This window comes from Coptis chinensis, chromosome 8, assembly GCF_015680905.1.
Source record: "Coptis chinensis isolate HL-2020 chromosome 8, ASM1568090v1, whole genome shotgun sequence".
Classification (NCBI taxonomy): Eukaryota; Viridiplantae; Streptophyta; class Magnoliopsida; order Ranunculales; family Ranunculaceae; genus Coptis; species Coptis chinensis.
This window is the reverse complement of record NC_141463.1, coordinates 84,476,811-84,498,338: the sequence shown is the minus strand read 5'-3', so window position 1 is coordinate 84,498,338 and position 21,528 is coordinate 84,476,811. Positions and strand designations below refer to the sequence as shown.

Genomic DNA, 21,528 nt, shown 5'->3' with positions numbered 1-21,528 from the left:
TAGTTTTTGAACATTTCATGTTTGACGAAATGTTTTGGTGTAGAATATTTGTTTACTACACAAGATAATTTCTCAAGTTTTAAATGTATGTTATTAACTTCTTTCTTTTTTTTTTTTTTTGGATAAAAATGGAGGGACTTAATACTCTTATCCTACCGGTAATGAGGTATGTACACATTCCCTTTTGCTTAACAGTTTTGTTGCTTGCTAATCCTCAATGTACATCACCATTGAAATTAGCATATTTGTGGACGTAAATTATTTGTTATAGACTTACCGTTAGTGAAAAGCAAACATTGCAAACATTGATTATTGAAATTTTGTAAAAAACTAGACATCGGTATAACGAAACAATGGTGCTCTTAATTTTGCTTTTGTAAGGTAATCTTGGTTGTTTTTTCATATGATAGACAAGGTACCAAGGTGTTGGATTTATAAAAGTGGAACTGTTCCACACCACGACTTCCTTTTCTTATAAAATCATTTTCTAAATTTCCAGTTCCTTTGTTGGCACAGTTTTGCCCTTAAGCAAAATAACCTCTTTTCGTTCGCCCATTGTGCCTATTATGTATGTCCGAAATATTATTGATTCTTCTTTTTTCTATTTGTCTGTAATTGCTTTATCTTTTTCCATACTTCCTAAATTTGAATTGCCATGTGTTGTCTTTCTTAAATAGTCTGTTGAAGGTAGCAACTACAATTACTCTAGGTACTCCTATCTTTCTCTATCTCTCTCTCTCTCTGTATCCCCTTCACTTTTTTATGTTTGTTTTCTTTTTCCTTTTTTTTTGGTAATAGGTATCTGATATGAGTAATTTTTCCCCATATGTTGTTTGGAAAACTGCCTCAATGCAAGAAACTTATAGGTAAGCGATTGATATGAAAACCACTTTATGTGATAATCATTGTAAACGAAATTGTTTTGGTTGCTCTTTCGTTCCTCTATTTCATTTTTAGGTTTTCATTGTCTTTAGACGTTGTCAAACTCTGGTCTATAGCATGTTAAATTTGAATCGTGGGAGGACAAGCGCATTGAATTCTCTCTTTGCATCATTTATTGGTGGCTCATTTTCTTTGGCATCTAAATCCTTCATCCAATGCAAACTTTATAATGACCAACACCCATAGATTGAAATTGAATGACGTGAACCCATAGAAACACCCTTTGTTTCCAAGAGTTGTGTGTAACCACTATTGAACCCTTTTTCTCAAGACGGGATCTAACTGTTTTTAGCCATTTCTTAAAGGTGCATCTAAACTAATTTTTCATGTTTCGCTTTAAAGAGTGGAGTATTTCACATAGTAGTTTGGTGTATAGTACAAAATATCAGGATATGGGTATTTATCGATATTCAATTTCTGGATATGTATCGTGGATATATCCCTCTCTTTGGGGATATTTGACATTGTTTCACATGCAAATATCGTGGATATATCCAAAATATCGATAAATATCATAGATATTGTAGATATTTCTTGATATATCATGATACATTATTTATATTTATTTGAAATATAATGGTAAATATTAAATAAATTTGTTATATATAAAAAATATCGCAAAATATCACAAAATATCACAAATATCGCAAATATCGTTAAAATATCACCGATATTTGTAGTTGTATATATCTCTGAACATATCGTGATATTTATATATCTTTTTCTGAAATCCGGATAGATATCCCCAAATATCGTGATATATCGGGATATTTTGTACTATGGTTTGGTGTATCCATTTGTTGACTTTTTAGTAGTTAATTCATTTTATTCAAACACGTATATGTCCATTTTTTTTTATCTCTTCATCACCTATGGTACGGTGTATAAGTGAATCGAAATTACTGTTTATCACTTTATTTTCCACCTTGTGCAAACCAGCTTACCGTGATGTGCTTATATTATGAAAAACAGGGAGGTTAATTGGTAAGGCCTATATAATATAGAGGTTTTACACTAGGAAAAACATAGAAGCAGTGATTGGGTCATCTCATTAACACGAAACTCATTACTTTCCAACTAGCATGACAGTAGCAAAAATCTAGAATCTGAATCCCTCTTGCTGGTTCCGAAAATGACTAAGAATCTGGTGTGCCTGCGTGTAAACAGAATCAAAATCGCACTTCATTAGTACGAAGAGAAATTACAAGAAACGCTAGACCGACACCGAAACGAGAGGTTCCCGCATATCACCTCTCAATACATGAGCACTTCCATGGATAGCCCAATCAAGTATGCAAAACACTACTATTTATGTGTTGAGAATAAAACTCCTACCAATACACATTATTCCAGAAACAAAGGTTTCTCTGACATATCATGTTGCAAGCAAGATTATCTTAATAGTTGTCTTTGATAGCTCTATCACCATTTAATATTTGTATATATACGTAATGAAGTTTCATAGTCTACATTTTGATATATTTTTCTGCTAATAAACTCTATTTGTTTATACACTCACATATCAGAGAAAAAGAATGCAAAGATTTATATAAATGTAACAGGGTTAGGAATGCATACTTTCTCTTTTGCTCTAGGTGTGCCACATTGAGACAATGCAACAAGAGGTGGCACAGCCCCTTCTTGAAGAACTAAGGTACATAACTTCTGGCTATTAAAGCATAGTTGTAATAAGATAGACCCAAAGATTTTCCTTTCCCCACTTGTGATCCCCGTTTCTAGAACTTCAACAAGTAATGGGATGCCACCTTCATGAGTTATTGCTAAAGCCCCTCTGGAATTGTTGACAGGTTGGCAAGAAGAGCGACGATTTGTCAATCATTCCTATGTTGGGATCCATCACAATAAGGTGCTTCACCGCCCTGCATGAAATATGGATAGATTGAACAAAGCGTGCTTGAAGATCTTTCTTCCCCCTAAGGGTTCCCGATTCTAGGAGATCACCTAAGGCCTTGACTGTAACAGAACGACCGATCTTCATTTTGTACTCTTCCAACACAGAGAGGCTAAACAAAGTAGCGGCGCCATTCTCTTTTGCTCCTGCATTTCCTGACTTAAGAACATGGATTAGTGGCTCTATTGCTCCTGCTTCTGTAATCATGTTCTTATTGTTTTCATTAATAGATAGGTTCAACAGAGTAGTGACAGCGTGCTCTTGGGTCAGCTTCTCTACTGAATATAACAATGAAATAAGTGGTGGAATAGCACCACAATGAGCAATAATTACGCGATTATCCATATTGTGCTTGGCGAGAAGCCGCAATTCTCAATTTGTGGTTTGTGTGTCACAACATTGAACTTTTAGATCCTCTACAAGTTCTCAACATGGGAAGATGTGGTCAAATCATCAAATCCTGAATCAGAAAATAGGAGAGAAAGGCTTCTCTGATGGTTACTTTGATAAAAATAAAATGAGTAGTTTACCTACGAAATGAACGATGAATTCACAACGTAAGTAAACTAAAACTGTTCTTTTACTCTTAATTATCAAATCTTCTACTCTCTCAATGCGAATTGCACTAAATGGAGTATGAAGTTCGTTCCACTCCTAGTTCCCTAGCATGGGTTGTTTTCTAGTCTAACTAGTCGCTCTTAAGTCAATGAGAGTTTTACGAGGGGGGAATTATACTACGATGCAATATGAAACACAATATGTTGAATTTAAACTATGAATTGAATGCTATGAAAATATGATTATTTTTGAACCTAGATAAAGGATTAGAGGGGAATTGAATCCACCTCGAATCCAACTTAATAACCTAGTATAGATTCTTGTATCTCGATTCTCACGTTCTTACGGCAAGAAATTCGAGTTCTAATCCCTAGTGTTCATGGCATTTCTACCGAGTACTAACTAGCATGTGAAATCGTCCACCCATTCTCATGGCTTAAAACACACGACTTTCTAGAGTGGAATAGAATCTACAAACAATTCTACACTAACAACTAAGTTTTCATCAAGGCTTCATCAACCCCTCTAATGGAGGTTTTAGCCTTGATTCATTCCGCAATCATTCCCGATTAAATTAAATCTAAACATAATATAAAGATTTGAAATTTACTAATTTAAACAATAATGAAATCTAATTTAATTACTAAAATGAAATAAGGACAGGAATTGAATTTAGATCTAGAATTGGAAATGACAAAAATGAAATTGAATAATAATAACTATTTTATTTATCTAATCTATCAAGAACAATGATTCAAAGATTTAATCTAAAACAAGAATTGAAATGGAACTAAAACTTAATTTAATTAATAAAACTAGATCTAGAATCCTATATATTAATTTAGGTCTAACTAGCTACCATTAACAAAGAGCTAAGCTTTTGTTTTTATACATCCAGATCCAAAATTCGTGCATGGGCTTGGAGCCATGATTTGGGCCAGAGAATCAGGCCCAAAACCCAATTCTTTCAGTCCAAAAAGGCCTCTTCAGCTGCAGTTTGCTTCCACAGACTTTTCGTCCACTTCTGCTCCTCTGATTGGGTCAAGGCTTGGACCATTGCAAAGCTCTTTCCGAGCCGGTCGTTTTGACATAAGGTAGGCCCAATTCCGAGGTCTGAGTCCAAAGATATGGCATTTGGAAGTTCTGCTGACTTTTGCTCCTTTATCTCACTAAAGTGGCACATTTCTGCACATAATGGACTTTGAAGCCTGAAATGCATAAAAACACGTAATCAGTATTAACTCTTACTTATTATTCACATAATTGGTCTAACAAAGATGATTATTAAGGGTTAAAACTACAGTTTTGGGCTCTTATCAAACCACCCCCAAAAACAAAGATTTTGCTTGTCCTCAAGCAAAGATGAGAAATTAGAATAAGTGACCAAAATGGAGTTCTAACTACTCTCGTTTTTAAGTCGCGATTGCATTGACCATATGCAACAAGGCCTTAAACCATTAGGAATTCCCTAGTGGACGAGTTATAGCCTCGTGAGAGTTTTCCAGTGAAGGTACTCACAAACTTCATCTATACTACAACGACTAAGAAAGAAAACTATTGTTTCCTTATTCATGCTCCAAATTATCTATACATCTCACTAGCTATTGAATAAGAATAACCAAGTCAAAAACCTAAGCTAATATATGCATAATAATCAATCATCTACAATAAACATATATGCAATGAGTAATACTATGAAATGCAATAGCAGGTCCATTTCAAACTTCGAATAACGTCCTTAGAAGTAGAGTTCTCACAATAATAGTCAAGATACAACACTCTGATTTTTCCACTCAAGTTTCGCTACTCTAGTGCGCAGTGGGCACACTTTACCTTACAATCTCAATGACACACAAGGAAGCCGGAGTCGATCAAACACATCTGCCACTTACTATCACACTAACCTATTCCTAATTGAGCTAGAGGTCTTTATTAGGTGTTGCGGGGATTAGGAGATGGTTTAAGAAGGAAGGAAATGGATATTCAAAAAGGACAAGTCTGAGATAATAGAGTCTTCATATTATGTAACTTAGAGAAAACCTTGTTATTTTCTTTTGCTTCTACACTTTGTTTCCATCCTTAGCCATTTTTTTTTTTTCTTTTCTTTGGCTTTTGACTCCTTTTATTCTATTTTTTTGGAGTTTTTATTTTATTTCTATTTTTATTTTTCTTTTCTTTGGATGGAAACTTCTTTTCTTTATTTTCTGAAGCAACTAACTAATTTTTGTTTACATAGGTTTTTCTCTTCTTCTTTCTTCATTCATTCTATTCTCGGACTTATTCTAAATTGGGTAGGTTGATTTTTTTTTTTATTTTGTTTGTTTTGTAACGAGGTAAAGGAATTGTGGTTTATGGAAGGCTAAGGAAAGGCTCGGAGGGGCTAATTAGCGGGAAATAATTCATAGGTTTGAATTTCTGGCTATATCGATCCAAAGAGGGCCTAAATTCTCGCTTAGGATATGGCATAGTGATCAAGCAAGTGGGCGTGTAATTTCTCTATCCGTTTTACTTCTCCCGCTTGTGTCATTTCTCAAATGTTTCGCTCATATATAAGGCTTTAGGCTATATTCTCACAGGATTTGTAGAATAAGTACTCTAGCCTAGATTTCAGAAAACTTATCGCTAACAATCATAGATACTCATGTAATATATTTATAGATAGATGTAAAGATTATTACCTATATATTAACCTAAGTTTCTAACAATTATTCTAATGCAAAAAGCTACATTGAGACTTCTAGATTATTAAGAGCATAGAAAAGAAAACAATACCAATATTCCTAAGTGTATAGCATAAACTTTTTATTTTTATTTTTATTTTATTTTTTTATTTTTAAGACAAATAATAATCTTGTACAACCTAATATGTGCTTAACATTTACATCGTGTTTCTATACCACCCCAAACAATTTGGGAGAAGGGGTTCATGAAACAATTCAATAGCACAATTAAATTATGTAACTAACTAATTTTTATAATTTTTAACATTTTATAAATAAAAGTGCGTAATTTACATCCTAAAAGTGTCTAATTTTTGCAAATGTTTCTATCCCACCCCAAAACAATCGAACGCTTTGTCCTCAAAGTGTAAAGAGATAAGGAAAGAATTTACCATAGAAACGTGGCAAAAATTGGCAGTACCTATAACAGAAATATTGTAACGATGATATGATAATATGAAGCACAATTAAACTGTTACGTATTAACTAACACAAACTCTACTGGAGTAAACATGACAGGCTTAGGGTGGTAACATGATTTGAAATGAATACCCAAAATACGCCACCCCCAAACAGAAAATTTTGTTTGGCCTAAACTCTAGAAAGTTGGTATTGTACGAAAACTTGGGTCTTTTAAAGTCAGATTCCCTAGACTTGCTAGATTACTATTTTTATATTTTTAAACTTTTTTACTTTTTATGAATTAGGTTTAATATACAGGAAAACAATAAGCAGTAAAGACATAATTCACACCATAGAGAAACATGACTCAAAAACCGAGAAAACATGCAAGAGTGGAAAACGTGAATTATGTGAAAAAAAGTGGACTTAGGATCCGGTACTTCATGCCACACACTCCATAGGGAGGGTCCGGTTACTGAATGGTGCATTCACCAATATATGGAAATGAAAGGAAATGCACCAAACACAAGAATTGAGTCGCTTTATAGTCGATACTCGAGACTTTATCTAAACATATGTATGAATATGTAGTTTATCATATATCAACAACCAAATAGTTGTGGATCGCTCCATAAATAAATATCAAAGAAAACATATCCAAACACAATCAAGCACCAAGATTTCCTACACGCAAACCTAGTGGAATGAAAGCCGGTCGGATAGACCTATAACATAACCGGTAGGCACCTTATGTTTCATCTTTGAATGAGAGGGTGTCCTAGTGAATAAGTGTGGAAAAGTGAATGGTTGTGGAAGATATGGTGGATTGGGATAAGTTTTAAAGGGAAAGCATGGAAAAATGAGGATGTGGGTTTAGCACAAAAAACTCATTCATGGTGTAGTTAGGGACCGCCTCAAGTCTAAAAATGAAGGTGTCAAGTGGTTTATCCTTGGGAAGTATTTGTTTACTAGGTGGATTTAAAAAATCATGAAGCCACAGAGAAACTAAAGGATCGAAAAGCAAACTCTAGGTTCCTCCGAAAAGGTGGAGGGTGGGGAATATTGGTGAGGGAAGGTGAATGATTCTCAGCTAGAGCTCTCAAGTCCATATCATCGAAAATCTTGATATGTGCAAGACATTCCTCAATAGTTGGGTCAAAAGGATCACCGGGATAGAGATTGAAAAATTCATCTTCCGTCATAGCATCAAAGGATGTATGGTTGTTGGCAAGGGGACTCTGTTGGTAAAGAAGCGTGCAAAAAGAGTTGCAGGAATTCTTCTTCTATTTCGCCTACTACCGTGGAGTCATTGTTAAAGTTGGAATTTCGAAGGAAAAGAATTTGTTAATCTGTTTCTCCTGAAACATGTTTTTGAAGTAATCTTGAGCTAAGCTCTCGATCATGCTAACCTCTCCATTTGTAGATGAATCGGGATACTATGTCCTAGTTTTGAAAACATTTACCTCAACGTAAAAGATGGCCAAAGGACAAGGACATCGAACCATCGCTGGCAGTTTTATGAGCCGTTGGCGATGTGCCAAGAAGGGACGCCTAAAATGATAGAATACAGAGTCGTTAGTGACTTCGCGGTCTAGGACAACGGTCGGCCGGTAGTAAAATTTTGGACTTTAACTAGCACGTTTTCAACCACACCCTTAGGATACTTAATAGACCGATCGACTAATTGCAATGTCATTTTAGTAGGTTGCATCTCCTCTAGACCTATTTGTTTATACAAATAAAAGCGGGAGTAAGTTAACACTAGCCCCCGTGTCTAGTAGCGCGTCGTCGTGTGAGAATCTCCTAAGGTGCATTGTGCAAATGGGGCGACCGGGGTCCTTGTACTTAACAATTCCATTATTTTCGGATAAAGTTGGGAACTGCTCGGGTTAGAAAGGCGTCTTTAGGTATGTTGGTCTTACGCTAGTAGTGCCTGAACTCCTTAAGAAACTTAGCATGGTTAGGTAGCTTTTTATAGCTTCGAGAAAAGGAAGGTTTATCGTTAGATTTTTAAAACGTTCCTAATCTCCTCAAAGTTAGTATCCCCTGGTTAGCATGGCTAATTTCTGAGAGAACGGTGGTTTAAACTCTATACTTAGCGTATGGCTCGACTTGATGTGTAACCTTGGCTTTCATTTTCTTAGGTTGTGGTTTAACCGGGTACCTCTACGGTGGTAGGTTCTTCAGTTTCTATTTCGCATCTAGTTCAATATCCGTGTGGGGATCATCATGGGGTAACTATAGGCATAGTTACTTTGTTATCAACCACTCTTCCGAGCGAGAGTGGTGATGGCATTTAGCTCACCTACGGTTGTAGTTTCCGCACTAGTATTACCGCTTACCTCAAAAGTCGTGTTTGTTGTTCTAGGGTTGGGGATCGCTTGGCCTGGAAACACGCCTTTTGGTTGGGCTTTCTCTTGGGCTAACTGTTGGTTTATATTATTAACAGATTGTAGAATGTGTTGGTTAGATTGAGCCATGGTTTGGAAAAGTTGTTGGCTCACTTGTATGAAGGTGTCAAGACGATCCGGTTGTGTGGGTGTAGTAGTCACACGGGTGGTGTATTTGAACTATCTCAGCGTTGATTATTTATAAGCGGATTGTGATAGTTATTATTTACCGGGCGATACCTCTATTAGCATTATAATTATTATAACTATATTGACCTTGTGCTTGACCTTGTCGAGGTTGTGCTTGGTTGTTATAATTATTATAATTACCCGACCGCCCTTTGTCCCGGTGTAGCTTGGTTGTAATCGTGTGGTGGCCTAACATATTGATTATTGTACCACTGGAGGTGTGACTTGTTGGTTATTTCTCCAACCGAAGTTGGGATTTTGTCTCCGCGGCGTTAGGTTCACAATTAATTGAACAAGAATGTTCATAGGCTATAGGGCGATTAAGTCGGATGCTCGGGGACTCCAAATGAAACTACATGGATTTGAATTTACATTCATGACGGGGATAGGCTTTTGTTGTACGAAAAATGGCCTCAACCTTTTAGTTAGAGATTCGATTAAATTTTTAAGTTCTAGATCGGGTTTTATCTCAAACATACCGGCCTTAATCGTTGAAAAAGAACTAACGAGCGGGGATATCATGACTACCCCCAATTGTTATTACGTTTAGTTTGATCTTCTAAAAATTTGTAAGCCTCCGGGGCTCCTTTTACTTAGGAAACTACCCCCATTCATTATGTCAAGGACTTCTTTATGGTGATGTTGAAGTCCTTTGAAAAAAAGCACGAACTAACGTGTCTTTTGCTAGGTTATGGTGTGGACACTCTATAAGCGGTCGGTGAAAGCGATTCCAAGCCTCGAAAAATGATTCATGAGGATTTTGTCGGAAAAAATGAATCTTGGAAAGCATTTCATCCGTCTTTAGGGGTAAAATGTTCCATAAATAGCTGAACAAGTTTGGCCCACGAGTCCACGTAATTAAAAAGCTAACCAAGACGCTTTATCGCCTAAGGTGAAAGGAAATACCCTCGGTTTAATCTGTTCGTACCAACGGTAGGATGATGGAATGTTGTAAGGACTTGTTCAATCCTACGCGTGTGTTGGTAAGGTTTTCATGGTCTAGACCATGGAAAACGGGTAAAATTAAATATGTTTGGGGAATTCGAAAATCCCCGTTAGATTACCCTAAACGATGCAAGATTTAGGGCTATCGCCAAGGCTTTATAAAAGTCGAGAGAGAGTCTCTCTTTCTTCACCATAATATCGGGTGTAGTGTGTGAAATTCTAGATAGGCGTGTTGTATTTATTTCTACGAAAACAAGCCCTCGATAATACTAGAATTAAAACTCCTCCGGCTGTAAAGCGAGGAGTGGAAGAAGGAGTACCATATGCCTCCTTGCTACGCGTTTGAATAAGCGTCTTGTTTACGGCGTGTTCGGTGTAAATAAGAGATTAGAACACTGAAAAACTTGACAACTCGAAGTTCGAATCAAACCTGGGAAATCCGAAATTTCAGCTAAGAGCGAGCCAGCTATCTTGAAGCAAAATTCGAAGTTCCAGAACTTAACTTAGCGCTGGTCGCTCTCGCTGGGCCTGCTGGGGTAGAAGAAAATTACAGTAACTTAGCTGGTCGCTCTCTTTTTAAGCGGGCGCTTCGGTGTATTGATGAAATTCCAAGAACATAGCTGGTCGCTCTCCTTGGCGGGGGCCCGGTATTTTTTTCCGAATTTTTCGAATAAACGAATAACCACAGTATGAATCAAACAAGGGTGGGTGGGTTTAATGGGACTTAAAAATGACTACTTCTACAAAGAAAACAATGCTAAAGTGCAACTAAGATGGCAGCGGCGCCATTTGATAAAAATAAAATGAGTAGTTTACCTACGAAATGAACGATGAATTCACAACGTAAGTAAACTAAAACTGTTCTTTTACTCTTAATTATCAAATCTTCTACTCTCTCAATGCGAATTGCACTAAATGGAGTATGAAGTTCGTTCCACTCCTAGTTCCCTAGCATGGGTTGTTTTCTAGTCTAACTAGTCGCTCTTAAGTCAATGAGAGTTTTACGAGGGGGGAATTATACTACGATGCAATATGAAACACAATATGTTGAATTTAAACTATGAATTGAATGCTATGAAAATATGATTGTTTTTGAACCTAGATAAAGGATTAGAGGGGGATTGAATCCACCTCGAATCCAACTTAATAACCTAGTATAGATTCTTGTATCTCGATTCTCACGTTCTTACGGCAAGAAATTCGAGTTCTAATCCCTAGTGTTCATGGCATTTCTACCGAGTACTAACTAGCATGTGAAATCGTCCACCCATTCTCATGGCGAAACACGACTTTCTAGAGTGGAATAGAATCTACAAACAATTCTACACTAACAACTAAGTTTTCATCAAGGCTTCATCAACCCCTCTAATGGAGGTTTTAGCCTTGATTCATTCCGCAATCATTCCCGATTAAATTAAATCTAAACATAATATAAAGATTTGAAATTTACTAATTTAAACAATAATGAAATCTAATTTAATGACTAAAATGAAATAAGGACAGGAATTGAATTTAGATCTAGAATTGGAAATGACAAAAACGAAATTGAATAATAATAACTATTTTATTTATCTAATCTATCAAGAACAATGATTCAAAGATTTAATCTAAAACAAGAATTGAAATGGAACTAAAACTTAATTTAATTAATAAAACTAGATCTAGAATCCTATATATTAATTTAGGTCTAACTAGCTACCATTAACAAAGAGCTAAGCTTTTGTTTTTATACATCCAGATCCAAAATTCGTGCATGGGCTTGGAGCCATGATTTGGGCCAGAGAATCAGGCCCAAAACCCAATTCTTTCAGTCCAAAAAGGCCTCTTCAGCTGCAGTTTGCTTCCACAGACTTTTCGTCTACTTCTGCTCCTCTGATTGGGTCAAGGCTTGAACCATTGCAAAGCTCTTTCCGAGCCGGTCGTTTTGACATAAGGTAGTCCCAATTCCGAGGTCTGAGTCCAAAGATATGGCATTTGGAAGTTCTGCTGACTTTTGCTCCTTTATCTCGCTAAAGTGGCACATTTCTGCACATAATGGACTTTGAAGCCTGAAATGCATAAAAACACGTAATCAGTATTAACTCTTACTTATTATTCACATAATTGGTCTAACAGTATGATTATTAAGGGGTTAAAACTACAGTTTTGGGCTCTTATCATACTTCCACATATTATCAGCAACTGCGGTGACTGTTTTGGAGCTATGATATTTTCTGCCAGACAACCATGGAGAAAATCCTGCCTCTTTACTTGGAGAAGAAACTAAACAATTTATTGTAAACAGATAAAAGAAAACAATAGAAGACAAGGACAGAATAACAGGTAATAACCAAGGCGCGGATTAGGCTGTCCTTAAGGAAAGATTTCGCCCCTTCCAATGGTGCAGAAAGGCAACAAGATGCGTCTTCTTCCACGAGGATTCAATGGTTAACAGCAGCCTGACTTTGCACTAGAACAGACTACCCTCTAGAATAGCAATATAACTCTCTCTGGCGGCTGACAGTAAGAATAGAAGAAGAATAAGACAAGTACTGGTTTCTGTATAGGGTGGATAGAAGGTTGTCGATTTCTGTCTCTCTCTATGTGTCTGGTCTGTAATGGATTTGCTGGTGTACTCGAGTTCTAGCTCCTATCTCTCTCTACGTCTGTAATCGATCCCCTCTATGGACACAGCAGTGTTTATATAGAGGTATCATCCGGTTGCCAGATGGGAGAAGGACACCTCTCAAAGTCGATTTCACAAAACCAACTCGAAGTAGAACTCTAGCTGAAACTTGCTACAAAAGCAAAACAAGTTTAGGCAATTGGTAAGCCACTACCCACTAGACAATAAGCCCAAGCCCAAGCCCGAACCCGACAAGACTCGGCTCGGTTCGGTGCGGGGTGGGCGGGCGCGTGTGGCTTTGGGTGAGTCCTCCCTCCTAACACAAAAGCCTTTGTACCCTAAGGGCACGCCCTTATGATGGAGGAATTTCTTATATACCTCACTTGCTAGTGGTGGTTCACCAATGTGGGACTAAACACAATGCACTAAAGTGGAGAGAGCACACATAGTTCATCTCTTCCACTTTGCACACACACACAAGTATTTTGAAATACTCTTGGAGATTCCAACAATCCCCCACTATTTCAAAATACTAATAGTCCCCCACTATTTTGGAATAGGATATTACAAAAGAAAAGGGTTAACGAAATGCCAGAGAGAATCGAAAAAACAATGCATAAGATACTGGTGCTTTTCGGGCTTGAACCAGTCATAGGGTAACATGTTTTATAATACGTGAAAGTGGTGGATTAAAAAATCTTTGAACCAACATTCCCTTGCAGTAAAATAGAGCACATGCACCCACATTGTTCTTTCATTATATGCCTTTTCAAGGTGTTGCTTTTTGCCCTTTTACGTTTCTGTGTTCCATGAATGCTTTAGAGTACTTGCACAATACTCATAAGAACCGACCAGTTCTACATTCACGTAGGTGGATATCCATCAAGTGTACGTGAGCAGTTAGAATACACTATCTCATAAAAAAATAATGGACTATGGATTCCATTAAGAGTAAGATAACTCATCCTTTCTCATTGCAATTCAAGTTATACAAAGTATACAATAATGCTATCTAGTCATAGGGGGGGTGGACGCGTCTCAAAGAAAGACAATAGCATACCGTGAGCGGCGAGGTGACTTGTTTTTCCCTTTGAACCTACTTCATGGGATCTCCAATCACATAGGTGGGGTTGCCGTCAGTGTCGCCCTCTATCTAAGGCAAAAGTCTCAATCCCCCTCGACGTTTCAACCACTTGTCTCCTGTTAAGCGGTTTTGTCAGAGGATCGGCCAAATTTAACTCTAACCTCACATAATCTAGAGCCACAACTCCAGATTCCAGCAGCTGCTTTATAGACTGTAGTCTCAGACGAATATGCCTGCTTTTCCCATTATACAATTTGCTCTTTGTCTTTGCTATCGCGGCCTGACACTCACAATGCATAGGTACAACTGGAGGCGGTTTTGTACCAATAGGAAGATCTGCCAAGAGGTTTCTAAGCCACTCAGCCTCAGCACTTGCTTTATCTAAAGCAATAAGCTCAGACTCCATGGTTGAACGAGCTATCAAGGTCTGCTTAGAAGATTTCCAAGCGACTGCACCTCCACCTAGGGTGAAAATATAACTACTAGTGGACTTGATATCATGAGAATCAGATATCCAATTTGCATCACAATAACCCTCTATCATAGGTGGAGTTTGTCTAAACCGTATGTCGTAATTCATTGTTCCTCTCAAGTACTTGGTTAGTCTCTCTAACGCACTCCAATGTTCCTGGCTAGGACAATGAGTGTATCTGCTTAACCTGCTAACTGCATAAGCAATGTCAGGTCTAGTGCAATTCATCAAGTACATGAGACTACCAATAATTTCGGCATATCTAGACTGAAGGACACCATGTTGAGCATTTTTCTGAAGTTCACTATTTGCCTCATAAGGTGTCGACACAGGCTTACTATCATAAAAGTTAAACTTCTTCAAAAACTTCTCAACATAATGCTCTTGTGAAAGCATATAGCCATCATCAAGCTTCTCGATGATTTTGATTCCAAGAATCACATCAGCTTCTCCCAAATCCTTCATTTCAAATTGGGAGGATAAAAACATCTTGGTGTTTCTCACAACATCAAGGCTAGGACTCATGATTAACATGTCATCCACATATAAACAGATAATCACATATGTATTCACATCAAAAGATTTAAAGTAAATACATTTATCAGCATCATTTATGTGATATCCATTAGACATCATGACACTGTCAAATTTTTCATGCCATTGTTTTGGCGCTTGTTTCAACCCATATAAAGACTTAACTAACTTGCATACCTTATGCTCATTCCCTGGTACTATCGTACCCTCAGGCTGCATCATATATATTTCTTCATCAAGATCACCATTCAAAAATACAGTTTTTACATCCATTTGATGAATAAATAAATTATAAATAGCAGCTAGAGCCATTAGAACTCTTATAGAAGAAATCCAAGTTATAGGAGCATAAGTATCAAAATAGTCAATGCCTTTTTTCTGAGAGAATCCCTTGACTACAAGTCTAGCCTTGTATTTCTCAATGAAACCATCTAGTTTCAATTTCTTTTTGAAGATCCACTTGTAACGTATAGGTTTTGCCCCAGGAGGTAGATCAACTATCTCCCATGTGTGATTAGCTATAATCGAATCTAGTTCTGAGTGTATAGCATCCTTCCATAAAGGTGCATCTCGAGAACCCATTGCCTCATTATAATCAGGGATCATCATCAAGAAGAAATGTGTAAAAGTCATCACCAAAATTGGTGGATTTTCTCGTCTCTTTTACTCTTTCAAATTTCTTGTTCAGAAATTTCAGGATCTATTGATTGTTGTTCACTAGGAGCAACCAACCTCTCAATGCCAATTTTCAAAGGAAACAAATTCTCAAAGAAATCAGCATTTTTACTCTCTATAATAATGTTAGCATCGACAAGGTTATTATCAGATTTTACGACTAAAAATATATATGCAGCACTATTATGAGCATAACCAATGAACATACAATCAACAGTTCTAGGTCCCAATTTTCTTTTTTAGGTTCGCTCACAAGAACCTTTGCAAGACACCCCCACATTTTGAAGTATGCCGTGTTAGGTACATGACCTTTCCATAACTCATATGGTGTCTTATTCCCTGTTTTCTTGTTGGGTATACTATTCTCAGATATGGCAAGCGATAGGATTGCTTCCCCCACAAGTTCGGGAAGCTCCAACTTACAAGCATAGCATTCATCATCTCTTTTACTATTTTTTTTTCCTTCTTGCTACTCCATTACTTAGGAGAGTATGGTGGAGTAGTCTCATGAATAATGTCATTCTTGTCACAAAAGTCCTGGAAGGGGTTAGACTCATATTCTCCACCCATGTCAGACCGAAGTCTTTTAATCTTACAATTAAAGCCGGGTTTTCAACTTCACTTTTTGTACTTGAGAAACATCTCACCTGCCTCATGTTTGTTTCTAAGTAAATATAACATGGTGTACCTAGAGAAGTCATCTATGAATGTAATATAATAAAACTTCCCCCCTCTAGACATGGTACTTCTGAATTCACCCAAATCTGTATGAATAAGAGTTAGTAATCCAGTTTTATCTCTAGAAACAGTTCTGCAGGGTTTCTTCGTGGCTTTAGTCTCAGCACATATCTCACATTTATCATTAGAAAAATCCGAAATATCAGACAATAAACCACATGTTTTCATCCTTTTCATATACTAAACATTCACATGTCCTAGTATACTATACCATGCCATATATTAAAAGAGTCAAGCAAGTAAGCAGAAGCAGATTCATTCTTATTAATAATAATGTTGTCAAGTACATTCAATATGAAAAGACCACTGTTATTACAATAACTTTTCCCAACAAAACCCTCATTCTTTGTCAGAACGAACTTGTCACTCTCAAAAGTCACCTTGGCCCCGACTTTTCCCAAGAAGAAGGACACGAAATCAGATTCTCATTTAATCTCGAACATGAAGAACATTACTAAGTGAAAGGATTTTCCCTTAAGTTAACTTCAGAAGAATCTTGCCTGTTCCATCAACAGGAATAGACCTAGAGTCACCCATATAGACCTTTTCATCTTTCACTAGTATGTAGTCTGAGAAGGCTTCAACATCACCACAGGGCGTGGTGGCACTGGAATCTAGTACCCAGTTCTTCTTCCCAATGGCCATGAACACTTGTGACACCACAAAGAAGAATAATATCATCTCCCCTCAACTAGATTAGCATTGGGAGGATCATCGCTGTCTTTTCTTGTTATGCGCAGACCGAAAAGCCTTATGTCCAGGTTTACCACAAACATAACAATTTCCATTGCCAGTACCACTCCTTTTAAAAGAAGTGTATTTGACCTTGAAATTCTTATTTTTGTTGTACTTCTGCTTTTTAGAGGTTTTGTTAGATTTGCTGGGATCACCTTCAATGATATTGGCTTTAGAATGGAATTCCTTAGACAACACCTCATCCCGAGTCTTGTTCTTTTCCTCTATGTGAATGTGAATGATCACATCCTCAAGGGTCATCTACTTGCGTTTATGCTTCATACTATTTTTATAGTGTTTTCAAGACTCAGGGAGTTTCTCAATCAAACATCCAGCAACAAAGGTTTCGGGTAAATTAATACCCTCAGTTTTCAAATCATTAATCAGCACATGATAATCATGGATTTGAGACGTTACATCTCTATCCTCTCTCATATGGAACTTTAAAAAAGTCCTAATAGCATATTTCTGAGTACCAGCATCCTCTATTATGTATTTCTTGTTTAAACTCTCCCATATATCATGTGCATTCTTATTTGAACAATAAATATCAAAAATTTCATTGGACAAGGTACTCAAAATAGCATGACGACATACCTTATTCCCATTGAGCCAAGCAGCTTGATTTCTTTCGAAATCATTAGAACCCTCCACGGGTGCTGTATCAGTGAGATGCTTTGCATAGTTGAGTACATCTAGGGATGTGAACACCCTTTCTCTCTTTCCTTAAGATTGTAGTAGTGGTTTCTGTATAGGGTGGATAGAGTTTAGGCAATTGGTAAGCCACTACCCACTAGACAATAAGCCCAAGCCCAAGCCCGACACGACTCGGTGCGGGGCGGGCGGGCGTGTGGCTTTGGGTGAGTCCTCCCTCCTAACACAAAAGCCTTTGTACCTTAAAGGCACGCCCTTATGATGGAGGAATTTCTCATATACCTCACTTGCTAGTGGTGGTTCACCAATGTGGGACTAAACACAATGCACTAAAGTGGAGAGAACACACATAGTTCATCTCCTCCACTTTGCACACACACACAAGTATTTTGAAATACTCTTGGAGATTCCAACACAATTGGATGTGACTTCTCCGAAAAATTCACTCGTGTGTCCATGCTTACTCGACAAATCTGATGCTTCATGTAAATTCGTTCCAAAGGATGGGGGAAGATATTCAATGCTCGGTAAGCGCTGAGAGGCTGATTCAAATTTGTGAATATATGATCGCCTGGCGATGATTGGTCACACTTTGGAATATTATCTTCAACACACTTTGATGAGTCGCCAACCTTTTTCTTTTGAGCTCGATGTCCAGCTTCCAGAGAGGACCTTGGAGTAGAATTATTACTATAGAAACAACAACGAAAACTCTCTGCACGGGTGAAATCTTGAGAAGGGACATTAGAAGATATAGGCAAAGGTTAAGCATTGTTTCCATTAGCAGTATAACAACGTCTTATGTTATTGTCTTCGCACCAATTTGCAATTAAATCCTTCACGGTGTAATTGGTAATAAGATTCGCATGTGCAAGATCTTGACGGGTTTTTCGACAAATGGTTAGTCTGTTGTCAACCCACCTTTGGATGAAAGCTCTTTCATAAGTCTGTCCAGATGCCACAATCATGGGTCCAACATCAGCCCCAGCCGGCGGCCAAAAAAAATAAGGAGGAATAGGCACGCCATTTGTAGCTGAAAATTGATCAATCGCTTCTAACTCCTTAAGCGGTGATCTTGCTCTCTCTTTTCCAAGGTCACACTCTCCACCAGCAACTCCTGATTTGAAGTTAAACCAAGTGACTCAGTAATTTTTATTAGAATCTCTAAATGGGGGTGAAAATTTCCTTTTGATCTCTCTATAACACCCCGTCTTTTAATTGTTTTTCCTATAATAATATTTATATTAATAATAATAATAATAATAATGTAAATAGATAAAACAAATATAGGATATCCAGTAGTTTTAGATAAAAGCCTGTAAGTAAGTAGATAGGTTTAAAACCCTTGTTTTTCGGGGAGGTTTTAAACAACTAGAAAAAATAGAGTTTTCTCACGAGAGTTCTGGGAGAAAAACACAAATGGGGTTTATAAAAAAAAAAAAAAAAAGAGTTTTAAAAAGGAGAAAGAAGAAAAAAAAAGGTTTGAACAAGAAAGATCTTCCGGTTTATTGCGACGGTCGACTTCAGTCTTTGGGGTTTTTTCTCTTTTCGAAGTCGTTCGGTTTTAAAACGATGAGTAGTCCAAGTTTTTTGTTATATTTGTTTATGCTATTCATCCCAAAGAATATCTTGTTTTCCGAAATTGAGATAGTGTAAACCCGGTTAATGGTGTCGACTGATAAATACGAATGTCGCAGTACCACAGTATGTAAAACGCGGGTAAAGTTGAAAAGTTAAACTGTCGAAGCCTTGACATCTTGACACCGGTGGTTAATGGCGTCGCCATCAGCACCAAAGCACCAAACCGTCCTTCATGTTTTGTGTTTGAAGTATATTTTATTTTTTTTATTTGTGGTGATGTTGGAACTGTTAGTGTTCTAATTGGTGTTAGATGGGTTGTTGGTGTCGCGAGGTGGGCTACTGAAGCTTTGGAGGAGCTTCAATGGCGACCAAATCAGCACCAAACCGTCCTGCGTCTTGATTGTTGGGACTAAGGTTGTTTGATTAGTGTTTTTGTTTGGTTTTTGTAGAGAATTTGTTGTTGGGTTGAGGTGGATGTGTTGCGGTGGATTGGGTGCTGGAGAGGAGCTGTCGAAGCTCCAAAGTTTTGTTAATGGCATGGGATGCGATTTTTGCAGTATAACGAAATCATGAATTGTTAGGATAGGTGTGTAGGGGTTATTGGGGGGATGAAAACCGCTGGGTTCCTTTTGTTTAGAGGTGGCCGGTGGTGGCTGTTGTGGTGGTCGGTGGTGGCTGGAAGTGGGATGAGGAAGGAGATGAGCAGTGAACCACGATTTGGGCTTGGGCCAAATCGTGGTGGGCTTATATGTTTTGTTTGGATTTTTTTTTTTTTAACTTTAGACTATGGGCCTTAGGCTTTGGGCTTTTGGGTTTTTGGAGTTTAGGCCTGGTTGACCAATGTTGACTGTTGACCAGAGTTGACTGTTGACTTTGACCAGGGTTGACTTTGACCAGTTGACCCAAATATGACTTTTACCTAAAATTATGATTCGGTCTAATAGGATAAGTCTAGGACTATTAACGTGTTTGACTTTAGGCTAAGACCTTCCTAAATATACTTGTGTACATGTATTTACTGCTTTGTAATTTTTTCAGTCTTTTACGATACACAACGTTACGACACTTATACATCCATGAAATTAATAACGCGTAAACCAAAAATAATTGAATCAAGATTTTTCCTTCGTTCTCTAAATAAGTTATGCAATAAAGTTCAATAATGCGTAAACAAAATTTACCGCACCCTTTTAGAACTCTCCACGCCTCAAGTTTTGGAATTGAGTTTATGACTGATGAAGTCATATGTTAGGTGGGCATTTATTGAATGTGCCACAAATGGCCCGTTAGCGTTATATAAGGGTATTCATTAAATGTGTCATGAATGACCCAGGTATTCATTGAATGTGCCATGAATGACCAGATGGTTTGGACTGCCTTAAAGAGGAACTAAGGTATTCGCCTTGCGGGTTAGTTGTATTCCTTGAGTGTACGGGAATGTAGGATTGGGTATTCCTTGAATGTGGCAGGAATGACCCAGGGCATTCATTGAATGTGCCATAAATGGCCCGTTAGTGATGTGATAGGTATTCATTGAATGTGCCATGAATGACCTGAGTTTTGTGCACAAAAAGGCTGTGAAATATGTGTATGAAATCCCAGAGATGGCTATGATATTGTGGTATTCAGTGGGAGAGAGGCACACAGGAATGTGTGATTTGGCAAATGTGTGGAGTGCAAATTGTGGAGTAGGTACTAAAGGGTGGGTGTATAAGAAAAGTAATTGATTAATTGACAAGAGAAATTGATTTGATTATGCGAGTGTGTTTGGGCTTACTTTTGAATCCATATAGGATATCTACATGTGTTATATACAAGTTCTAACTTTCTTTTGCAGGAGAGTAGGACTTAATAATATTTTTGGAGGGACGCCAGTCCTACCCTTTATCTGTGCATTACATCGGTAAGTGTAATTCAATTATTTAGATATTAAAAGGAGTTATTAGAATGAGTTAATAAAATGGAAGTTTTGCTTGGGAAGAAACTATGCCGGTTGAGATAATGAAACTACATCCTTCCAAGCGGAGAATGATTAGGTTATGATAGATTTAAAGTGTTAGTTGGATAAGTAAAGTTTGAAATGTTTATATGTAGTTAGTCTACTCATACCCAAAGAAATTCCATTTTGTCAACCCATGTTTGCTTTGTTTTGGCAACGTGGGTATGTTCTTGGGAACATAGGTGGAAGGCAGTGGAACCGCGGCGTGTGATTGGGATTCTTGCCTGGAGCAGTCCGTTAGTTTTCTTTTAGGTCTGATTCCTATTGAAAGGATGTAATAACGTAGTTTACCTTTTTCATGGCATGAGAACATGGTAGTGAGGAATTTTATTCTGAGAGTTTGTTTGATATTTTATTTGGAAGGATGTTATCTTAATAAAGAAGTTGCGGATA

The 21,528-nt window shown here is 37.4% G+C and overlaps 1 pseudogene; it reads right to left on the bottom strand.

Annotated features, from left to right (window-relative positions):
• Positions 1 to 2,041: 2,041 nt before the first annotated feature.
• Positions 2,042 to 16,703, bottom strand: LOC147483693 (U-box domain-containing protein 4-like; annotated as a pseudogene).
• Positions 16,704 to 21,528: the final 4,825 nt, after the last annotated feature.